The sequence below is a fragment of the Tamandua tetradactyla genome, chromosome X (genome assembly GCF_023851605.1).
Source record: "Tamandua tetradactyla isolate mTamTet1 chromosome X, mTamTet1.pri, whole genome shotgun sequence".
Taxonomy (NCBI): Eukaryota; Metazoa; Chordata; class Mammalia; order Pilosa; family Myrmecophagidae; genus Tamandua; species Tamandua tetradactyla.
This window is the reverse complement of record NC_135353.1, coordinates 56,493,139-56,514,483: the sequence shown is the minus strand read 5'-3', so window position 1 is coordinate 56,514,483 and position 21,345 is coordinate 56,493,139.

The window sequence follows — 21,345 nt, the reverse complement described above, 5'->3', positions numbered from 1 at the left end:
TAGCCATCCCATTCATTGTATTTATTAGAGTTATATGCACATCTTTGATTAGTTGTTCCAATGTCTGTGTGTCCTCTGGTGTTTTAATATGGTCATTGTATCTGTCTGCATCTTATGCTTAGTGATCTTCTGTTGTCTTCATGGAATATAAATATATTGATTGGTTTACTTTGGAAGTTGATTTCCTTCACTAGTCTAAAGCCTTGTATTTGTGTGATTGATGCAGAACAGAGTGCAGTGCATAAGGTTGGGGCACAGCAATGTGGTTATGCATTGTAGTGCACATATAGGTGCAGGTTGGAGATTCTATGCTGGTGACTGTGAGTGTGCGCACCCAGTGGCGAGGATGGTGTGGCTGTGCATGTTCTAAGGTCAGGGGAGTGGGGCCCTGATGTGTGTTGCTCTAGGGCACAAACCACTTTGTGCTCATGCACAGAGCTCAGGGCAGTGGGTCAGCACTGTGCCTGCATGGGCTGGAGTCAGATTTGGCTTGGCTTAGCAGGTCAGTGCTTTCCCAGAGCTGGATAGCATGACTGGGGACTATGCACATGCACAAATCTGGGAGGGCCATAAACTGATGTAGATATGCAGAGCTAAGGGGTGGCAGGATGGGGTAGCATGACTCCATGGTCTGGGAGAGAGTATAGCTTGGGTATGTAGGTAAGGGCTTGCAGGCTTTAAGAGCTGGTGACTGCCTTGAAGTGACAAGGAAAAGGAGGTAGGGCTTGGGAGGGGTGGGACAAAGCTGTACATGCACAGGAGAGGGTGGTTGGGTTAGGGCAAGCATATGCAATCTTGGGGTGGGGGTGAGGGGTAGGTTCACATGTTGGGGGTTTGCAGGATGGGGGTTTTTGCAGCATGGGGTTGGGGGCAGATGTATAGGGTGTAGGATAGGTCTCAGGTTTCAGGGTTGTACTGGTGATTATAGTGCATTTAAGGAATGTGACATGGCTTAATCCCTCATTTCCCTCTCTCCATCTGTGTACTCTTGAGGCCTCCAGGCTTCCACTTTAGGTTATTTGCACAAACCAGAAGGTCTCTGGTTCTCTGGTTCTCTGCTTCACAATTCCTCAGCTTTTGCAACCAGGGTTTCCCTAAGTGGTGCAGAAACCTCTCCCAGTTCATTTACACCATGGAATCAGTCTCAGTCGCCCTCCAGTCTGTTCTCCAACTGTTCCTTGGAGCAGGGTTGAACTTGACCTATCCAATTCTACCGTCTTCCTGGAGCTCCCTCCACTGTGTTTTATAATGTTATAAAGTCAGAAAGTATTAAGCCTCCAACTTCATTCTTCATTTTATGATACATTTAGCTATTCAGGCTCTCTTTCCCTTCCAAACGAATTTGGTAATGAGCTTTCCCAAGTCTTCAAAGTAGGTTGTTACAATTTTGATTGATACTGCATTGAATCTGTAAATGAATTTGGGTAGAATTGACATCTTAACTACATTTAGCTTTCCTATCCATGACCAGGGAATGTCTCTCCACCTATTTAGATTTTCTTTTAGCAATGTTATGCGGTGTTGCATGAACAAGTCCTTTACATGCATAGTTAAGTTCATTCCTGGGTACTTGATTCTTGTAGCTACTATTTTGAATGGAATTTTTTCTTTAATTGGCTCCTCAGTTAGGTCGTTGCTTGTGCATAGAAGTTTGCTGATTTTTGCACATTAATTTTATATCCCACCATTCTGCTGAACTTATTTATTAGCTTAGGTAACTTCATTGTAGATTTCTCAGGATTTTCCAAGGATAGTATCATGTTATCTGCAAAAAATGAAAGTTTTACTTCTACCTTTCCAAGTTGGATGCCATTTATTTCTTTTTCCTGCCTGATTGCTCAAGCTTTAACTTCCAGTACAATGCTGAATAATAAAGGTGACAGAGGGCATCATTGTGAATTCACAATCTTAGAGGGAAAGCTTTCAGTTTCTGACTATTGAGTATGATGCTGGCTATGATTTTTTCATATATACCCTTCATTATATTGAGGAAGTCATCTTCGATTCCTAATTTTTGAAATATTTTTATCAGAAAAGGATATTGAATTTTGTCAAATGATTTTTCAGCATCAATTGAGAGGGTCATGTGGTTTTTCCCTTTTGATTTTTTAATATTCTGTATTATATTAATTGATTTTCTTGTCTTGAACAATCCTTATATTCCTAGTACAAACTCCACTTGGTCATGGTATATAATTCTTTTAATGTGCTGTTGGATTAGAAGTGCCAGTATTTTGTTGAGAATTTTTGCATCTATGTTCATTAAGGAGATTAGACTGTAGTTTTCCTTTCTTATCACATCTTGTTTTTTGTTTTTTGTTTTAACATGGGCAGGCACCAGGAATTGAACCTGGGTCCTCTGGCATGGCAGTCTTATCACATCTTTACCTGGTTTTGGTGTGGGCCAGTTTGAATCTGTTGTGCACCTCAGAAAAGCAATGTCCTTTAATCCCCATTCAATATTGTTGGGTGGAATCTTTTTGATTGCTTCCATGGAGATGTTTCCCATGTAATTGTGGGTGGCAACTTCTGATTAGATAGTTCTATGATGGTATGTCCCTGCCCATTCAAGCTGGGGTTGATTACAGGAGCCCTTTAAGAGGGCCCATTTAGGTAAGAGCCATCAGAACCAACAAGATCCATATAACAGACATATTTTCAGATGAAGAAAGAAAATGCCCCCAGAGAACCCACTGAAGAAGCCTGGAGAGAAAGCTAGTAGACATTGCAATATGTCTCTCCAGCTGAGAGACAAACCTTGAGCATCATCAAGCTTCATGAGTCAAGGTGTCTTTCCTTGAGTGTCTTAATTTGGAAATTTTCATAGTCTTGTCCTAATTTGGACATTTTCATGACCTTAGAAATGGAAACCTGTAACTTATTAAATTCCCCTTTCTAAAAACTGCTCCAATCTGGTATATCACATTCTGGAAGCTTGCCAACTAAAACAGATTTAGGTACCATAGAAGTGGGGCACTGTTGTGGTTTGCAATTACCAAAGATACTGGAACAGCTTTTTAAATGGATAAGGGGAAGATCCTGAAAGAGTTGTGAGAAGTGATAGAGAAGGCCTAGAACCCTTTGAAGAGATTGTTAGTAGAAATGTTGACTCTAAAATACCTCTGATGAGCCTTTGGACAGAAGGAAGGCTTTTTTTTTTTGTAGATGGAAGGCAGAATCTGAGAGTAATGTACTTGGATATTTAGCAGAAGAAATTTCCAAACTAAATGTGGAAAACGCAGGCTGGCTTCACCTTTAAGCTTATTGTGAAATGCTAGAGGAAAAAGATAAGTTGAGAACTGACCTCTTGGCTCCAAAGAAAACAGAAATTGGTGTTTTGGAAACTTATGGGCTTCCAGAAGGTGAGATCCCAGTGAATAAGGCCCCACGTGAGAATTTAACCAAACCCGTAAGCACTTAGCTATTATAGGAAAATGAGGATTTGAGATGGAGATATCCAGGAAAGATTTGTGGAAAGTCCTTTTGTCTGATGGGCATGATTTCAGTGTACTGCATAGAGAACCAACAAGATGGCTGTGAGATCTGTTTAAATGGAACCATTGCCAGTCTGGACTAAAAGAGACAGAAAAGGGACAAATTGAAGGACAAGTAACTTCAGAGGCAGAACTATGGAAGCTAATGTCTGAAGTCATGAAACCTCAGGCCAGGAAATTGGACCCATCCAAGCACTTGGAATGGGTGAGTATGCCCCGAAGACAGAGGGTTGGAATTCCACCTTGTTACTCAGGAAGAATTGTGTTGCCTCAGGCCTCGGAGAGGGTGGAGCCCATTCTTTGGGGATTGGGGAGAGCCTGGCTGCCACACTAATTTTCTGGAGAGGTTGAGTCATGCCCAGAGATGGCAGACAGCCCAGTTGTGGCCTTTATGTTTGAAGATGGTGGAGCTGAGAAAAAGGTGGTCTCTCCAGTGTCTCTCAAGTTTGCATTTGGACAGAGTTCGGATGCTGCACATGCCCTTGGAAAGGATGGGACTACCACTTTCTAAAGCCCTGAGGACAAATGACTCTCAGACTTTGAAATCTAATGGAGTTTGCCCTACCAGTTTTAGGAACTGTTTGTGTCCTGTGACCCTTGTGTTCCTTCCAAATTATCTCTATGGAAATGGGAATATATATCCTATGACTATCTCTTTTTCGTATACTATCAGCAGAAAATTGTTCTGAGCTTTACAGGGTCTAGAGCCAAAAGGGAGTTTTGTGTTAGGACAGACCATGCCTGTAGCTGACTTTGATGAGAATTTATAATGTTTCTGAATTTGTATTGTATTTATTTTGTTACTGAAATGGTTTAAGCCTTTCTGATATTGTTATGGAATGAATATACATGCATTTAGAAAGAACACGTCTTTTGAGGGTCCAAAGAGTGGAATGTGCCAGTTTGAATCTGTTGTGTACTCCAGAAAAGCCATGTCCTTTAATCCTCATTCAATATTGCTGCATGGGATCTTTTTGAGTGTTCCCACGGAGATGTAACACATTCAATTTTGGGTGGTAACTTTTGATTAGATGTTGCCATTGAGATGTGTCTCCACACATTCAAGCTGGGGTTGCTCAGTAGAGCCTTTAAGGGCAACTATTTTGAAAAGAGCTACCAGAACCAACAGAGCCTTCACAGCCAGAGATCTTTGGATATGATGAAAGAAAAATGCCCCTTGGGAAGCTTTGAAGAAGCCTGGAGAGAAAGTTAACAGATATTGTCATGTGTTTTTTCAGCTTTTAGCGAAACCCTGAACATTGACATTCTTGAGCCTAGTTATCTCTCCCTGGATGCCTTAATCTGGAAATTTTTTAGCCTTGACTTAATTTGGACATTTTCATGGCCTTAGAACTCTATACTTGAAACTTTTTAAATACCCCCTTTTAAAAACTGTTCCAGTTCTTATATACATCACATTCCAGCAATTTGCAAAGTAGAACATGGTATTAAAGTGATGTTAGCTTTATAAACTGAGTTAGGTAGTGTTACCTTTTCCCCAATTTTTTTGGAAAATTTGGAGCAGGGTTTGTGTTAGTTCTTTCTGGACTGATTGATAAAATTCCCCAGTGAAGCCATCTGGCAATGGGATTTTCTTTGTAGGAAGATTTTTGATTTTCGATGACTGATTGAATATCTTTACTTGTGATCAGTTTGTCAAAATCTTCAACTTCATGTGTGTTAGTGTAGCGTCGTGCTTTTCCAGGAATTTTCCGATTTCATCTAAGTTGTCTAGTTTGTTGGTGTATAGTTGTTCATAGTATCTTATGATTTCTTTTATTTCTTCAGGGTCTGAGGTAATGAGCCCACTCTCATTTCTGATTTTGTTTATTTGTATCTTCTCTCTTTTTTTTTTTCAGCCTTCCTAGTGGTCGATTGATTTTATTATTCAAGTTCCTCCAATGAGCACTTAAGTCCTTGATTTTTACTATTTCTTCTTCTTCTTTTTTTCCCTATGTATACAGGTATTGGGAATCGAACCTGCGTCTCCGGCATGGCAGACGAGAACTCTACCTCCTGAGCCACCACTGCTCTGCCCTCTTCTCTTTTTTTATAGGCATTTAGGTCAATAAATTTCCCTCTCAGCACAGACTTTGCTGCATCCTATAAGTTTTAATATGTTGCCTTTTTGTTTTCATTTGTCACCAGATAGCTGCTGATTTCTCTAGAAATTTATTCTTTGACCCACTGGTAGTTTAAGAGTGTGTTATTTAATCTTCATATATTTGTGAAAATTCTCATTCTTTGTTGGCTATTGATTTCCAGCATCATTCCATTGTGATCTGAGAAACTGCTTTGAATAATTTCAATGTTTTTAACTTTATAAAAGCCTGTTTTGTGCCACAGCATATGATCAATCCTGGCGAATACTCCATGAGCACTAGAGAAGAATGTATTTCCTGGTGTTTTGAGGTGTAACAACCTATATATGTCTGTTAGGTAACTCATTTATCAAATTGTTACATTCTCTAGTTCCTTCTTGATCCTCTGTCTGGTCATTCTATCTATAGAGGAGAGTGGTGTGTTGAAGTCTACTCCTATTGTTGTTAAAGTGTTTATCACTCCATTCAGTTTTGCCAATGTTTATCTCATGTACTTTGAAGCTCCTTGATTGGGAGCATAAACATTTGTGATTATCATTTCTTCTTGGTGAATTGTTTCTTGTATGTATATATAATGTTCTTCTCTGTCGCTTATGATGCCTTTACATTCAAAGTCTATTTTGTCTGATATGTATAGCTACTCCTGCTTTCTTCACGTTTTGCATGGAATGTCTTTTTCCATCCTTCCACTTTCAATTTATTCATACCTGTGTGTCTAAGATGAGTCTCTTGTAAGCAGCATGTAGCTGGATTATGTTTCTTAATCCTTTCTCCCAATTTGTATCTTTTAATTGGTACATTCCATTAAAGTTATTACTGTAAAGGCATTTCAAGGATGGCCAGGATGTGAATGAGTGAGTGTTTATGGGCCCGGCACAGATCAGGGGGGTTATGGGACCTGAGCCAGTGGCAGGTGATGTCACATGGGTGGGGCATTGGCATAGGTGTGCATGTGTGGGGCACAGGTGCAGGCTGTGTAGGGGGCCTATGTGGCACAGAAATACATGTGAGCACCTGCCAGGTGTGGGAGCAGGACGCTTATGCTGGGGGTGGGCAAAGTTGTGCACATGTGTAGGGCAGGAGATGGTGGGGTGCAGGGCTCAAGAGGTGAGTACATAGATGCATGGGTGTCTGGCATGGAAGATATGGCTATGTATGTGCATGGGTCTGGAGGGCAGGGCTCTGGTGTGTGCATGTGCAGAGCTCAGGGACAATGTGGCATGGTTGTGTCTGTGTGTCCTGGAGGTGGGTGTGGGCTCAGATGCACAGGTCAACCCTTGTCCACAGCTTGGGGATGTGTGGTGCGGTTGCACAGGCCTGGATGTGCTGGATCCTGATGTATGTCTGCACAGAACTCGGAGGGTGGGGACAGGCTGGGATGCATGACTATATGTGTTGGGGGTGGCCTGAGTATGACGGTGAGTGCTTACAGCCTGGATATGCAGTTTGCCTCCTGCAGGGGTCAGGGAGGTCGATGGGTATCTAGGTGCTGGGTGCAGTTTCTAGGGGGCTGGGCAGGGCGAGATGTGCACTTCCATGGGAGTGGTGGGTTGGGCTGTAGAAGGCACGTGTGTGTGTACTGGTAAGGGGTGCGGGGTGAGGATGCATGGAGGTAGACTGGGCAGGGGTGCTAGCAGCACAGTAGTGCAGTAGGGGACAGGTGATGGGGTTCAAGTATGTCAGGGGAGTCGCAGGTCACCGTTTGGAGGTGACATATGCGAGTGTAGTGCCTTCAAGGAAAGTAGCTTAGCTTACTGTCTACTCCTCATCTCCCTGTCCATACAATTCTGAGGGCTCCAGGCCTCCATTTAGAAAAAGGAATGGTAGGCTGTTTATACTAGTTGGATGGTCTCTGGATCAGTGCATCTCAATTCTTCAGCTTTTGCAACCAGGACCTCTGTATGTGGGGTAGAAAACCCTCCCAGGTCACGTACACCCTGAAATCACTGTCCCGGTCATTTCTCAGTCACCTCTCTAGCTAGTTCCTTGAAGCAAGGGTGAACTTGTTTTTGTGGAACTTCTAATGGAGTGAAAAAAGATAGTAAAAAGTAAATAAGAAAACAAAAACACAATATGATTTCAGACCATGGTAAGTATCATAAAATAAATACAATAAAAAATTTAGAAAATGTCATTTGTGCTTGTTGGGTTATTTTAAGATGGTAGCCCAGAAAGTCCTGTCTGAGGAAGAGACATTTGAGCTTAGAGCCAAGCCAGATATATGATAATTTTAGGAATCATAAATGGACAGGCCAGGTGTCAGAATAAGCTTCACTCTAAAAGAAAGAAAGAAGACCAATACATTCAAGTCTAGTGAATACTAGGAATACTGCTAAAAGTTGTGGTATAAAGAGGTCAGTAGGACCATATCAGATAACACCCTGCAGGCAATGGGATATGAGTTTTATTCCAATGCCTTAAGAAGACATTGGAGCTATGATATTTTTCCTACTTTTCTTTTCTTTTTTTTTTCTTGGCACGGGCAGACTCCAGGAATTGAATTTGGGTCTCCAGGATGGCAAGCAAAAATTCTGCCACTGAGTCACTGTTGCACCGCCCAGAGCTATGATACTTTAAAAGGAAGTTTTCAGACTAATTAGGAGATTATTGAAGTCTACGTAAAAAGGTGGGCAGCCTCTTTGATGGTGAGTAGCTATAGAGAGAGTGGTTTGATTTGAAATTTACTTTGAGATGGAATTGACAGGAATAGATAACAGGTTCCACATCTTCTAGATTTTTGAGGAAGTGGAAACATGGCATTTCATGAGATGGGAAAGATAATGGCAAGAGAGTGGTGTGGAGGGAGAAGAACAGGTTTGGGTAAAAAAGTTAACTGTAAAGTCTTGGACATTATCAATTTCCCTCTCTCATTTGAACTTTTTACTTCTCTTTCTCTGTTATCTCCCTCGATTATCAACCTCTAAGCATACTCAGTCTTTCCCAACCCTTAACTCCCTTAACTCTACTTCTCCTTCAGCATAATGCCCAGCTATTCTCTTTCATTTCAGCAATAAATTTCTTGAAAGAGTAATCAAAACTCAATGGTACCACTTCCTCTCACCCTATTTCTTTACCTACAGTCTTCAATCTGAAGTGGGATATAAAATAATAAATATTTAAGTTCATTGTTTTATTTCTTTACTGCATAATGTTTACCATGGAACTAAAATGTGTATGTACAAGATGCTGATGGGACCAAGATCACAGATGTGTTCCGTTTGGTCCATTTCTCTTCTCCTATTGCTAAAAGTAATGCCCCAGACTTCAGCCACAGGTGCCTTGGAGACATCTGTGCCTGTCCTAAAGGAAGCTAAGGGCAAGTGTATTGTTGGACCATCCACAAACCAACCAACCAAGGACACACATGCTCAAAGTATGAGTAAGTGGCCATCAGTAAGGTGTTGTTTCTTTTTAACTATTTGAGTCCATGTCAACTCTCTGTAGTTCAGTCTTGTTAAAACTTTTGAAATGATTAGCCCTGATTTTGCTCAAGTATGCTTCCTCCTTTTCTTTTTAATATTACAGGCTGGCCTTCTGCTTCGATGAAGGTCAATTCTCGAGGATGCCATTACAATCTCATTCTATTTGTATAGTCAGAATGTGTGTTTCTTCAAATGTTAGAATAAGGTTAAATAGAGATAAACAAAGATTATCATGGTGCCAAAATTTCATTGTATGGAACTAGGAAAGTCAGATTTTTTTTTCAAGTTAGAAACTACATGGTTAATTCAGATCATCAAAACTTATACAGTAATGATGGAAATAATACATTACTGTACTAAATTGCCCATTCACATTTTTTCTGATTCAAATAGTTTTTACATCACTTTTTTCTTTTACATCAACTATTAATGTATCTTTGTGCAATGGTGATATCACAGCTCATGTTTATCTGAGGCACAATTAGAAACTTTTATAGTAATGATTTTCTCACAGACTGTTAATATTTCTATAATAATGCATTTTGATTTAGGAATTTTTTTTACATGGGCAGGCACTGGGAATCTAACCTGGATCCTCTGGCATGTCAGGTGAGCATTCTTGCCTGCTGAGCCACCATGGCCCACCCTTGATTTAGGAATTTTAATGAATACTTGAAGGAGAGATGTGACTTGAAAGTTCATTAGCTCTGTAGTTCTTAAGGCCTTGTTCAAGGGACACAGAAACTGAATATATAGTTGAAAGAACAATGGATTGGGAGACAGAATATATGGGCTCCATAATTTAGGATCTGTTTCTCCTAAACTTCATCTGCTATATCTAAGTGTTAATCTTTTCATCTGATAAATGAAGAAAATAATATTTTCCTTATAATTCTTCATACAATTGGATTTTCAGAGAAGTTACAACTTCAAATATGCTGAATCATTGACAAGAAATTTGTTTCAATTTTTGGCTCATGAAGCCTTAATTACAAACTGAGTTCCTAGGGAGCTAGAAGCCACAATTAAGCCTGGCTTTAATTCCCATTATTTTATGTGCAATTATTGTACCCTTTGCCTTCATAGAGTTCAAGTTCAAGATAAGAAGTTCCAATGGATCAGAGTTAAAAGAGAGGCCATTCACATACCCTAATATCCTTCATTTTGTCATTTTTTTTGCATTTTTTTCCTGAAAAATATGACAGTTTTCAATACTTAGAGACTAAAAGGATGGTTGAGAGAATCAAAGACTTTTAAATATATTTTAGTGTTGGAAAGCTCAATCCCTTGCTTTCAGGCAAATGGAAAGAATTCCTGACACCATTCATAACTGTTCATCTTGTGTCCTTTAGAGAAGAAAAATCGGAAGAGAAAAATGGAGTATGGTGTTATTAGCAGAGATTGGTGAAGGATAAGGGAAAGCAATCAGCTGGTCAGTTTTAGGTTTCCACAGGTATAGTAGTGAAAAAGAGGAGAGATGTATTTGTCATGGATACAGAAATCAGGAATCAGGAATCAAATAAAACAATGGAAGTTCATAGGAAAATTAAGGAGAACAAGGCAAAAGTCTGTGTGTAGAGGCAATGATGCCATCACTCCCTATTAATGTAAGAAAAAAAAACTCCTTGGAAAAACACACAACAGGCTTTGAAACCTATGAATACATTTTAAAACTTTGCATGACATTAATACTTATACCAACAAAATTTCAAGGCTGCAAAACTTTATAGGCTTTAATAATTGCAGGTGACAAATTTATGTCAGAATGAAGTAGAACTATCAAAAACAGGAGATGAACAGACTCAAATGTGGGCTATAAGAAATATGTTAAAGATAATTGAGAATCAGTCTTAGAAAATCAATACTAAGTATGGATGCAAGGAAACTACATGGGTGATGAACAGAGATAGTTATAATATTTTTTTGCCTGAGTAAAGGTATTCTTCTGAGTAGAAAATTTTCCTAGAGGTGGTGTTTTAGTTTGCTAAATGGTACCAGAATGCAATATACCAGAAATGAAGTGGCTTTTTAAAAGGGAATTTATTAATTTACAGTGTACAGGTCCAAGGCCATAAAAGAATTCAAAGTAAGGCATCCAGAGAAAGGTACCTGGACTCAAGAAAGGCCAATCAATGTCTGTCACATGGGAAGGCATGTGGTTGGTGTCTGCTGGTCCTTGTTCCTGGTTTCATTGCTTCCAGCTTCTAATTCCAGTGGCTTCCTCTCTAAGTATCTGTGGGCCTTCATTTAACTCCTCTGGGACAAAGCTCTGGGTTCTGGATTGCTTAGAATCTCATGAGAAGGCACATAGTGACATCTGCTGGGCTCTGCATCTCCAAACATCTATGTCTAGGTGTCTGCTCTATCTGTCAGCCCTCCAACCATCTCCAAATATGTATATCTCTGTCAGCTCTGAAGCAACTGTTTGGCTTTTGTCAGCTCTCTCAGCTCCTGATATCTCCTGGGGCTTCTGGATTTCCAATCATCTGTCTTTGTCTGCATCTAAGGTTTCTTCAAATGTTTCCTCTTTTAAATGACTCCAGTATACTAATAAAAGACCCACCTTGAATGGAAAAGGTCATATCTCCATCTAATCAAAAGGTCCCACCCACAATTGGGCATGTTACTTCCCCATGGAAACAATCCAATCAAAGTTTCCATCCCACAATATTGAATCAGAATGAAAAAAAAAACCATGGCTATCCCTATAAAATTGGATCAGGAAAAAGGATGTGGGTTTTCTGGTTACATAACAGCTTCAAGTCAGCACAGGTGGTATCAGTATCAAATAATGTTTTGATATCCTTCAGGATAGCTAAGGCAAAGGGGAAATGATAGAAGTTCATCAACGACTCGATTGGGATTTTACTTTATTTTTGATTGGCTGGTCAGCTATTTATTCAACAACATGCATTACATTTATTGCATCTTATGTATTACATAATAGAAAAATTGAGATGAATCTAACAGTTACCTGACCTTGAACTTTGCAGCTATATACACATGTACAATTCTAATTCACCAGCCAGGAGTTTCATCTCTGAAAAGAGAAGAAAAATAACTAGCAAGGCAACTAAGTTAAAAATCATCAAGATATTTTTCATTGTCAGATGGTTGTCTTGGAACCTCTCAAAAAATCACATTATATGTCTTATCTCTGTGGAGGATTGAAATAGTGCATCATATTATTTTCCATAAAATCCAAAGTTTACTCTGGCAATCTTCTCATTGATGAAGTCTCTAGGTTACATATACTTTAGTCTTTATAATAATGGTTATTCACCTTCCTGTAAACAGAAGATGGGCTCAAATGAATTTTTACTTATTTTGTTTTTCCATACACCTTCAATTTGTGATAAGAAATGAATTATAATGCTTTTGTTGTGCAAAAATGGACAGTGTTGACAATCTGATTTATATACACTCAACTATTTGCAATGACAAGACAAATAGGATAGTAAAGCCAGAAGGTTAGAAAGAAATTCAGAATGTTATCAATTCATTCTAGCTACAGCCCATAACTATTCAAAAGATGGATGAATCTTTAACCATTTTAAAGCTATTCAATGAAAACATTCCTGCAATTCCTTTTGCTATATATGCCTAACATTTGCTGCTGACTTCTTCAATTTTATAACAAAGGAGAACAATCACAATGCAAATGGTCTTTTTCTCATATTGCAAAGGTATGTATTTAGGTAGACTGGATAATGTACAACACTAAGAGGCAACAATCTCCCATTGATGAAGGTGACTTCAGAATTTGCAAATTTTGAGATCCAACCATGTCTCCAGACCAAGCCAGAGTGAATACACTTTTTACATAATAAACATCAGTTAGTTTCAAGAAAGCATGCTTATATAATAGCTATTCAGAGTAAGATTATTCTGCCAAGCCAGAGTCATAAAGAACACACTATGCATTTCAGGCAAAAAGAATGCCAAAACAGTCATAAAGCAAAAGTATGGTGCAGAATTGGGCAAAAATATCAGGTTTTGAGAAGAAAAATTAGAAAACACGAAATAGTTAGCAGGAAATAAGGATATTAAAGATGCATTCCCAAGTTGAAGTTAAGACATTTAGGTACCTAAGCTAAAAGAAGACAGAACTAGAGAAGCATATCATCAGCTTAGATGCTGGTAGTGGTGGCTTTGCGAGTGGTGGTGGTAAGCTATTGGCACTGTATGACCTTGAGTTTTAGATTAACTCCAGCCTACTGAAGTATATTTAGCTAGCCTTATTCCTTGCAAAGTTCAGGCAAAGACCACACTGGCAAGACCTCTGATTTTTTTTGTTCATAGAAATCTGCCAGCTCATATGTGTGGCACATGTATATTTGATATCAACTAACTGTGATGGTATATAAGTTCTAGTATGATTTAGCACTTGTCTCCAGACTTAACCAAGGTTTTTTCTATGTTATGTCATGTAGAAAAAGGTTAATTATTTAAAATGAAATAGTCCCTGAGAGTTCTTCTAATGTGCAGATTTTTGGAATTACATAATCAAGAAATGTGAATTGTCCTGAGGTCTATAACCTGGTAATCAAGCAAAATTTAATGTAAGACAGTGTACTAGTCAGGGTTATCCAGGGAAACAGAACCAACAGAAGATATCTGTAAATATGAGATTTTATAACTGTGTCTCACGCAACTGTGGGGATGCACAAGTCCAAATTCTGTAGGGCAGTCTGCAAGCTGGCAGCAATGATGAAGGTATTCAATGGATTCTGAAGGAGAGGCAGCTAGTTGAAGTAGAATCAAAAGTTCTCTCTTCTCACTGCTGAAATCATCAACTTTCCCTTAAACATATTTAAGTGATTGGATTAAATCCAGCTAAATTGATTCTCTCATTGTGGAAGATACTCCCCTTAGTTGATCGTAAGTATAACCAGTTGTAGATTCATTGAACTGACTCATGCTTTAATAAGCCAGACTTCTGGTCTATTAACCAGCCATGAAATGTCCTTTCAGTAGTGGTTAGGCTAGTGCTTGTTTGACCATAAAACTGAGCACCATCACCTGGCCAAGCTGACACACGAACCTAACCACCACAGTCCACCCTTTGTCAACTTAGCAGCTATACACATTACCTTAAACCACACTTAGTCTCTAAATAGAACACAATCACAGATATGTGTTTTCCTAACAACACTCAACTTTCCTGTGTACAACTGGAAACACACTAAATCTCTCCAGAATAGGTGAAAGTCCTTGGGTAGCCTTCAGTCTCAAACTTGATATTCTATAACTTAAATCCTATGACATGAACAGTACAACTTATGTCATATGTTAGGGGGATAAGAGGGAGAAGAAAACAAAGATATTTGCTAAATATAAAAATAAAAGCGTACTCATAACAAAGCAAGGAAAAAAGTATTCATACCATCACAGCCCTCCTTTCAGTAACTGGCCATGTGGTCAAAGATCATCTGTATCAGAACTTTCTTCTGCAAAGTTTATATACCCCTGAGTCAGGACAGTGGAGCTATACTGCTGGCTTTGCCATCTGAAAGCAAACAGTTTTTGGTGGTCCTTACTGACAGCTATCAAGAAAAAAGCATTTACCAGTTCAATAGCTGCATGCCAGGTACCAGGGGATGTGTTGATTTGCTCAAGCAATGATTCCACATGTGGAACAGAAACTGCAACTGGAATCGCTACCTGGTTAAGTTTACAATAATCCACTGTCTTCCTCCAAGGCCCACCTGTTTTCTACACAGGCCAAATAGAAGAATTGAATGGGATGTTGTGGAACTCATAACCCCTGCACCCTTCAAATCCTTAAGAGTGGCAGTAATCTCTGCAATCCCTCCAGGAATATGGTATTAGTTTTAATGCACTATTTTGCTAGGTGGGGGACAGTTCTAGTGGCTTCCACTTGATCTTCCCACCATAATCACTCTCATTCCACAAGTGACGGAACCAATGTGGGGATTCTGCCAATTTCAGAGAATGTCTGTTTCAATTGCATATTCTGGAACTGGAGAAATAACCAAAGAATGGGTCCAGGGACTGACTGGACCCACTGTGAGATGGACCTGAGCTAAAACTCAATCGATCACCTGACCTCCATAAACTCCTACTCTGACTGGTGTACCATAGTGACGTTTTGGGTTACCTGGAATTAATGTCACCTCTAAGCCTGTGTCTAATAATTCCCAATATATCTGATCACTTCCTTTTCCCAATGCATAGCTACCCTGGTAAAAGGCCATAGGTCTCCTTGGGAAGGTTGGGAGGAAGATTAATGGTATAAATATTTGGCAGTGTAACAGAGTTCTTCCCCAAAGTGACTTAGCCTTCCCCTCATTCATGGGCTCTGTGTCTGTAAGCTGTCTCAAGTCAGGGATGTGACTAATCGGCCATGCTTCTCTGTTTTTCTAATTCAAGTTAGACTTTTGTTCACATGAGCTAGAATCTTCTGCTTGCATAGCTTAAATAAAAATTTATTAGACTATCCATCTATTTCACTTCTAAGTACCCCATGGCCTACTAGCTAATGCCATAATTCTCTGCAGGTCAGATTATTTTGACTGCTGCTTTAAGTCTGCTATCCATTATGGTATCCATGCCCACCTTGTCTTTGGTGACTAATTGTTGCCACATGGCTTCTGCCAAGCAGGATCTTATCATTCTTATTGTGTTTAAGAATTCCAGTTCAGTGAGAGCAGTTCCATGGCAGTTCCTCCGATCTGCAGAGAAGGACTACAGAGCTCTTCAGAGATGGTAGATCTAATCTCCCAAATTTATTCCTCAAATTCCTGGTAAAAGGTATGCTCTCTGGACATTCCTAGTAAAAGATATGTCCTCTGGACATTCGTGGGGTGTGTGAGCAGGTCTTCCATGATAAATCCACTCTAATATTTCAGTATCCTTAAGCCTTTAGATCTCTTCATCGGCATTATACTTGGGCAGTTCTGGCATTTCAACTTCAGGTAATGTCAGCCACTTTTTATCCATGTTTCAGCCAATCCCCCAACAAATTGATAATACCTTTTCTACCCCTCAAGCTACAACATTAATGTAGAATCTCTGCTTAGTTGGCCCATATCAATACATTCAGCCTGATCCAACTTTATATTCTTTCCACCATTATTCCACACCCTTAATATCCATTTCATGCATATTCCCTTGATTTCTCTGAATATTAATTGGAAAACTCATACAGTTCTTTTGTAGTATAGCATACCTCCCCATGGGTGTCATTTTGTGCCTCACCTTTCAGGGTCTGTTGGGGCTTTAGTATAGTTATAGGTATTGAAGGAAAAAAGGGTGCTGGTGGGGGGGTCATAAAAATCATTAGAAGTGATTTTCAAGCCAATTACCTCAGGGAATTTCATTGCAGTTTCATCTGGTGCAACAAAATTAATCTCTCCAGACTAAGGAGTAAGGACTGTTTCTCCACGGGAGGTCATTGCAGGTTTAGTAAGCATTGAAGAGTTAATCTCTTTAGGTGGATGTTGGATGGCAGATTCCTCAGGGAAGACTGGAGGTTGGGAAGCTTTTTCATCTAGGCAGACTATTGATTTGGTGGCTATTTCCTCAGAGCAGGTCAGATTTGGGCCAGCTCTTTTTTCAGAGCAGACCATTATAATTTGTCTAGCAAAGGCTCAAGAGAATCTAAGGTTCCAATGTCCCCATTACCATTATTATCAACCTATACGACCTATCCCAAGTTTCAGCATCCCATTCCTTTCCAATCAAATCCTTATTTTGACATCAGACACTCCGTAAGTCTGAGAATTTAGTTTATGTTGTAAATCTGCTACTCATACAATAAATCTCTGGGTCTAGTTTTCAAAGATCTTAAGTCTGTGACCACAAGAAATAAGATTTTATTTGAGGGCACATTTAGAAACTTTTATTTATTTCATATGGCACTTAAGTTGCAAATTTGAAGCCTCAAGCTCATGCCTTTCTTTCATAACTGTATCCTGCATATCTAAAACGACCAACCAGCATCATTATACCTCATAATTCCACAAAACTCTGTTAAGGTATCAAAAGTACTGTCAACCAGAGTTTGATTCATACAAGAGTATGATTAGGGATTTTGCATATCTATATTGCTATCTCATGCCGTGGACAGTAAGTGTCATCTTTATTATTGGAAATAGAGTCATTAGTGCCTTTGAATATAATCAGAGTATAAACTAATTGCAAAAACCAATTTTCAAGATTCTGTTTCTCAAGAAACATTCCTGATACCAAGCTGTATTAGGATTCTCTAAGAAAGTAAAATCAGCCAGAGATATCTGTAAATAGTATGAAATTTTATAAAATTGTCTCACACAACTGGGGGTATCCATGAATACATATTCTACAGGGCAGGCTTGGGGTGGGTAACAATGATGAAGATGCTCAATGAATTCCACAGGAGAAGCTGGCTGGCTGCCTGCAATGGAGATGAAAGTTCTCTCTTCTGACTGCTGATATCATCACTTCTGCCTTAAAAGTCCTCACCTGATTGGATTAAATCCAGCTGTTTGGATTCTCTCATTTTCTTAATAATAGCCATTCTATTGGGCATGAAATGATATCTCATTGTGGTTTTGATTTGCATTTCCTTAATGGCTAATGATGACCACATTTTCTTGTGCTTTTTGCCCATTTGTATATCTACTTTGGAGAATTGTCTATTCAGGTCCTTTGTCCATGTTTTAATTCAGTTGTTTGTCTTTCTTTGTTGAATTCAAAGAGTTCTTTCTATTTTCTGGATATTAACCTATTATCAGATATATGGTTTGCAAATATTTTCCTCCATTCTCTAGATTGTCAGTTTAGTTTCTTGACAAAATCCTTTGATGCACAAAAAATGTAACTTTGAAAAAGTCCCAGTTATCAATCTTTCTTTTGTTGCTTGGACTTTTGCTATAAAGTCTAAGAAGTCATTGCCTAGCATGAGCTCCTGAAGATGCTTCACTATATTTACTTCTAGGAGCTTTATAATTCTGGTTCTTATATATAGATTTTTGATCCATTTTGAGTTGATTGTTGTAAGTGGTGTAAAGTACTGGTCCACCTTCATTATTTCACTGTGGATATGCAGTTATTCCAGAACCATTTGTTGAAGAGACTCTTCTTACTCAATGTGTGGATTTGATACTGATGTCAAAAATCAATTGGCCATAGATGTGAGGGTTTATTTTTGAATTCTTACCTTAATTGATTGTTCTATATGTTTGTCATTGTGCAAGTACCATGTTCTTTGGATTACTGAAGTTTTGTAATAACTTTTAAAATTTGGGGAAAACAATTGGAACAATGATTCTTCCAATTTCATTATTCTTTTTCCAGATGGGTTTGGCTATTTGGGGCCCTTTGCTCATACATAAAAATAGGATGATATGCTTTTCTATTTCAAAGAAGACTGTTCGAATTTTGATTGGGATTGTGTTGAATCTGTAAAGCATGATGGGTATAACTGACGTCTTATCAAAATTTAGTCTTCCAATCCATGACCACAGAATGTCCTCCCATTTACTTAGGTCTCCTTTGATTACTTTAGCAATGTTTTGTAGCTATCTGTTTACATATCCTTTATATCCTTGGTTAAATTTATTCCTAGATATTTGACTCCTTTAGTTGCTATTGAAAGGAAACATTTCTCTTCATTTTTTCTTCAGATTATTCACTACAACTGCATAGAAACACTACTACAGATCTTCACCCTGCCTCTTTACTGAGTTCATTTATTATCTCTAGGAGATTTGGTGTGGATTTTTCAAGATTTTCTCTGCATAATACCATCTGCAAATAAGGAAACTTTTAATTCTTCCTTTCCAATTTATTATCTTGCATTTCTTTATATTGCATAATTGCACTGGTGAAATCTTCCAGTACAATGTTGAACAATAGTTATGATTGTAGACGTCCTTGCCTTAGGAGAAAAATTTTAGTCATTCACTATTAAGTATGATGCTAGCTATGGAGTTTTCATATATACCCTATATCATATTAAAGATTTTTTTCTATTACTAGTTTTCTGATTATTTTCATCAAAAGAGATGCTGGGTTTTGTTAAATGCTTTTACTGGGTCAATTGAGATGATCAAGTGATTTTGTTCCTTCATTTTATTAATATGATGTATTATATTAATTAATTGTCTTATGTTGAGCCAATCTCACATACCTGGGATAAATCACAGGGTGTACAATGCCTTTAAAGTGTTGTTTGACTTTGTTTGCTAGTATTGTGTTGGGAATTTTTGCACATATATTAATAAAGATATGGCTTGCAAATTTCTTTTCTTGTGTTTTTTTTTATTTGGTTTGGCTATTAGGGTGATGCTGGCTTCATAGAATGATTTATCAGATGTTCCGACATCTTCAAATTTTGCAAGAGTTTGATCAGTATTGGTTTTAATTCCTCTCTGAATATTTGCTAAAATTCACTAGTGAAGCCATTTCTTTTCTGTGAAGTTTCTGATTTCTGACTGAATCCCATACTTGCTATTAGTTTGTTGAACTCTTCTATTCCTTCCTAGTCATGGACGTTGTTTGTGTGTTTCTAGGAATTCATCTATTTCTTCTAAGTTATCTAATTTGTTGGCATACGATGGTTAATGATATTCTCTTCTAAGGCTTTTTATTTCTGTGTGATTGGTCATAAAATCCCTCCTTTCCTTTCTGATTTTAGTTGTGTCCTCTCTCTTTCTCCATTGTCACTCTGCCTAAACTTCTGTCAATTGGATTGATCTTTGAAAACAAGCGAATTTTGGCTTCATTGATTTTCTGCTTTTTAATTCTTTATTCTCTATTTAATATGCATCCGCTCATATTTTTTCCATTTCCTTCCTTCTAGTCACTTTGGGTTTGTTTTGCTCTTCTTTTAATACATCCTCCAGGCATGATATGAGGTTAAGTCTTTGATTTGAACATTTTCTTATGTTATTTATTTATTTATAAATATTTTTATTCACACACTATACAATTCATCCTAAATATATGATCAATGGCACCAGATATAATCACATAGTTGCGCATTCACCACCATGGTCTATATGAAAACATTTCAATCCGAATATATCCCCCTGTTATTGACATTTGACTTTGGTATAGTGCTTTTTTATAATTAATGAAAGAATCATACAATGTTACTGTTAACTATAGACCTTAGCTTGGCTTAATTGTATTTTTCCTATATACCATTCCATTTTTAACACCTTGTAAGAGTGAAATTCATTTGTTCTAGTTCATAAAAAAAATTTATTTGTGCGGGGTGGGCCGCGGTGGCTCAGCGGGCAAAGTGCTTGCCTGCTATGCCGGAGGACCTCGGTTCGATTCCCGGCCCCAGCCCATGTAACAAACAAACAAAATACAATAAAACAAGAAAATGTTTAAAGATGTTTCCCTTTCTTCCTCCCTTCCTTCCTTCCATCCTTCCTTCCTTCTCTCTGTCTTTCCTTCCCTTCCTCCCTCTTTAAAAAAAAAAAAAAATTTATTTGTGCAATTAGACACTATCATTGTCCACTTGACGTTTAGCTAAGTTTTGCAGTCCCAGTTTTTATCCTCCAGTTTCCTTTTGGTGATATACATGGCCCTAATCTTCTTTCAGCCATACTCACATTCAACATTGTTAATCACACTTACATTATTGTGTTACCATCACACAGTATTGTGTTATCCATTTCTGAACCCTTATAATCAACCTTATTAAACATTCAGTCTTCCTTAAGCATCAATTGCCCAATCTCTGACTTCTTCCTATCCCCTAATAATTTATGATCCCAAATTTAATCATCAAGGTTTGCTCATTATAATTAGTTCATATTAGTGATACCATACAATATTTATCGTTTTGTTTCTGGCTTACTTCACTGAACCTTATGTCCTCAAAATTCACTCATGTTGCTGTACAAATCACAGCTTCATCACTTCCTGCAGTCACACAATATTCCATCATATGTATACACCATAATTTGCCCTTCCAGTCATCAGTTGATGTTCTGTGGGCTGCTTACATCCACTAGCATTCGTGAAAAATACTGCCGTAAACATCACTGTGCCAATGTTGATTCATGTCCCTGCTTTCAGTTCTACCTAGTATATACCTAGTAATGAGGTTGCTGGAAAATATGGCAATTCTATACTTAGATTCCTGAAGACCTGTCACACTGCCCTCCTGAGTGTCTGCATAATTCTACACCACCAACAGTGAAGAGGTATACTTCTTTCCCCACATCTTTTCCAGAACTTTTAGTTTTCTGTTTAATTTTTTTAATTTTGATTGAGATATATCCACAATCACACAAATCATCCAAATTATACAATCAGTGGTTCACAGTATCATCACATAGCTGTTCATACACCCCCATGATCAAT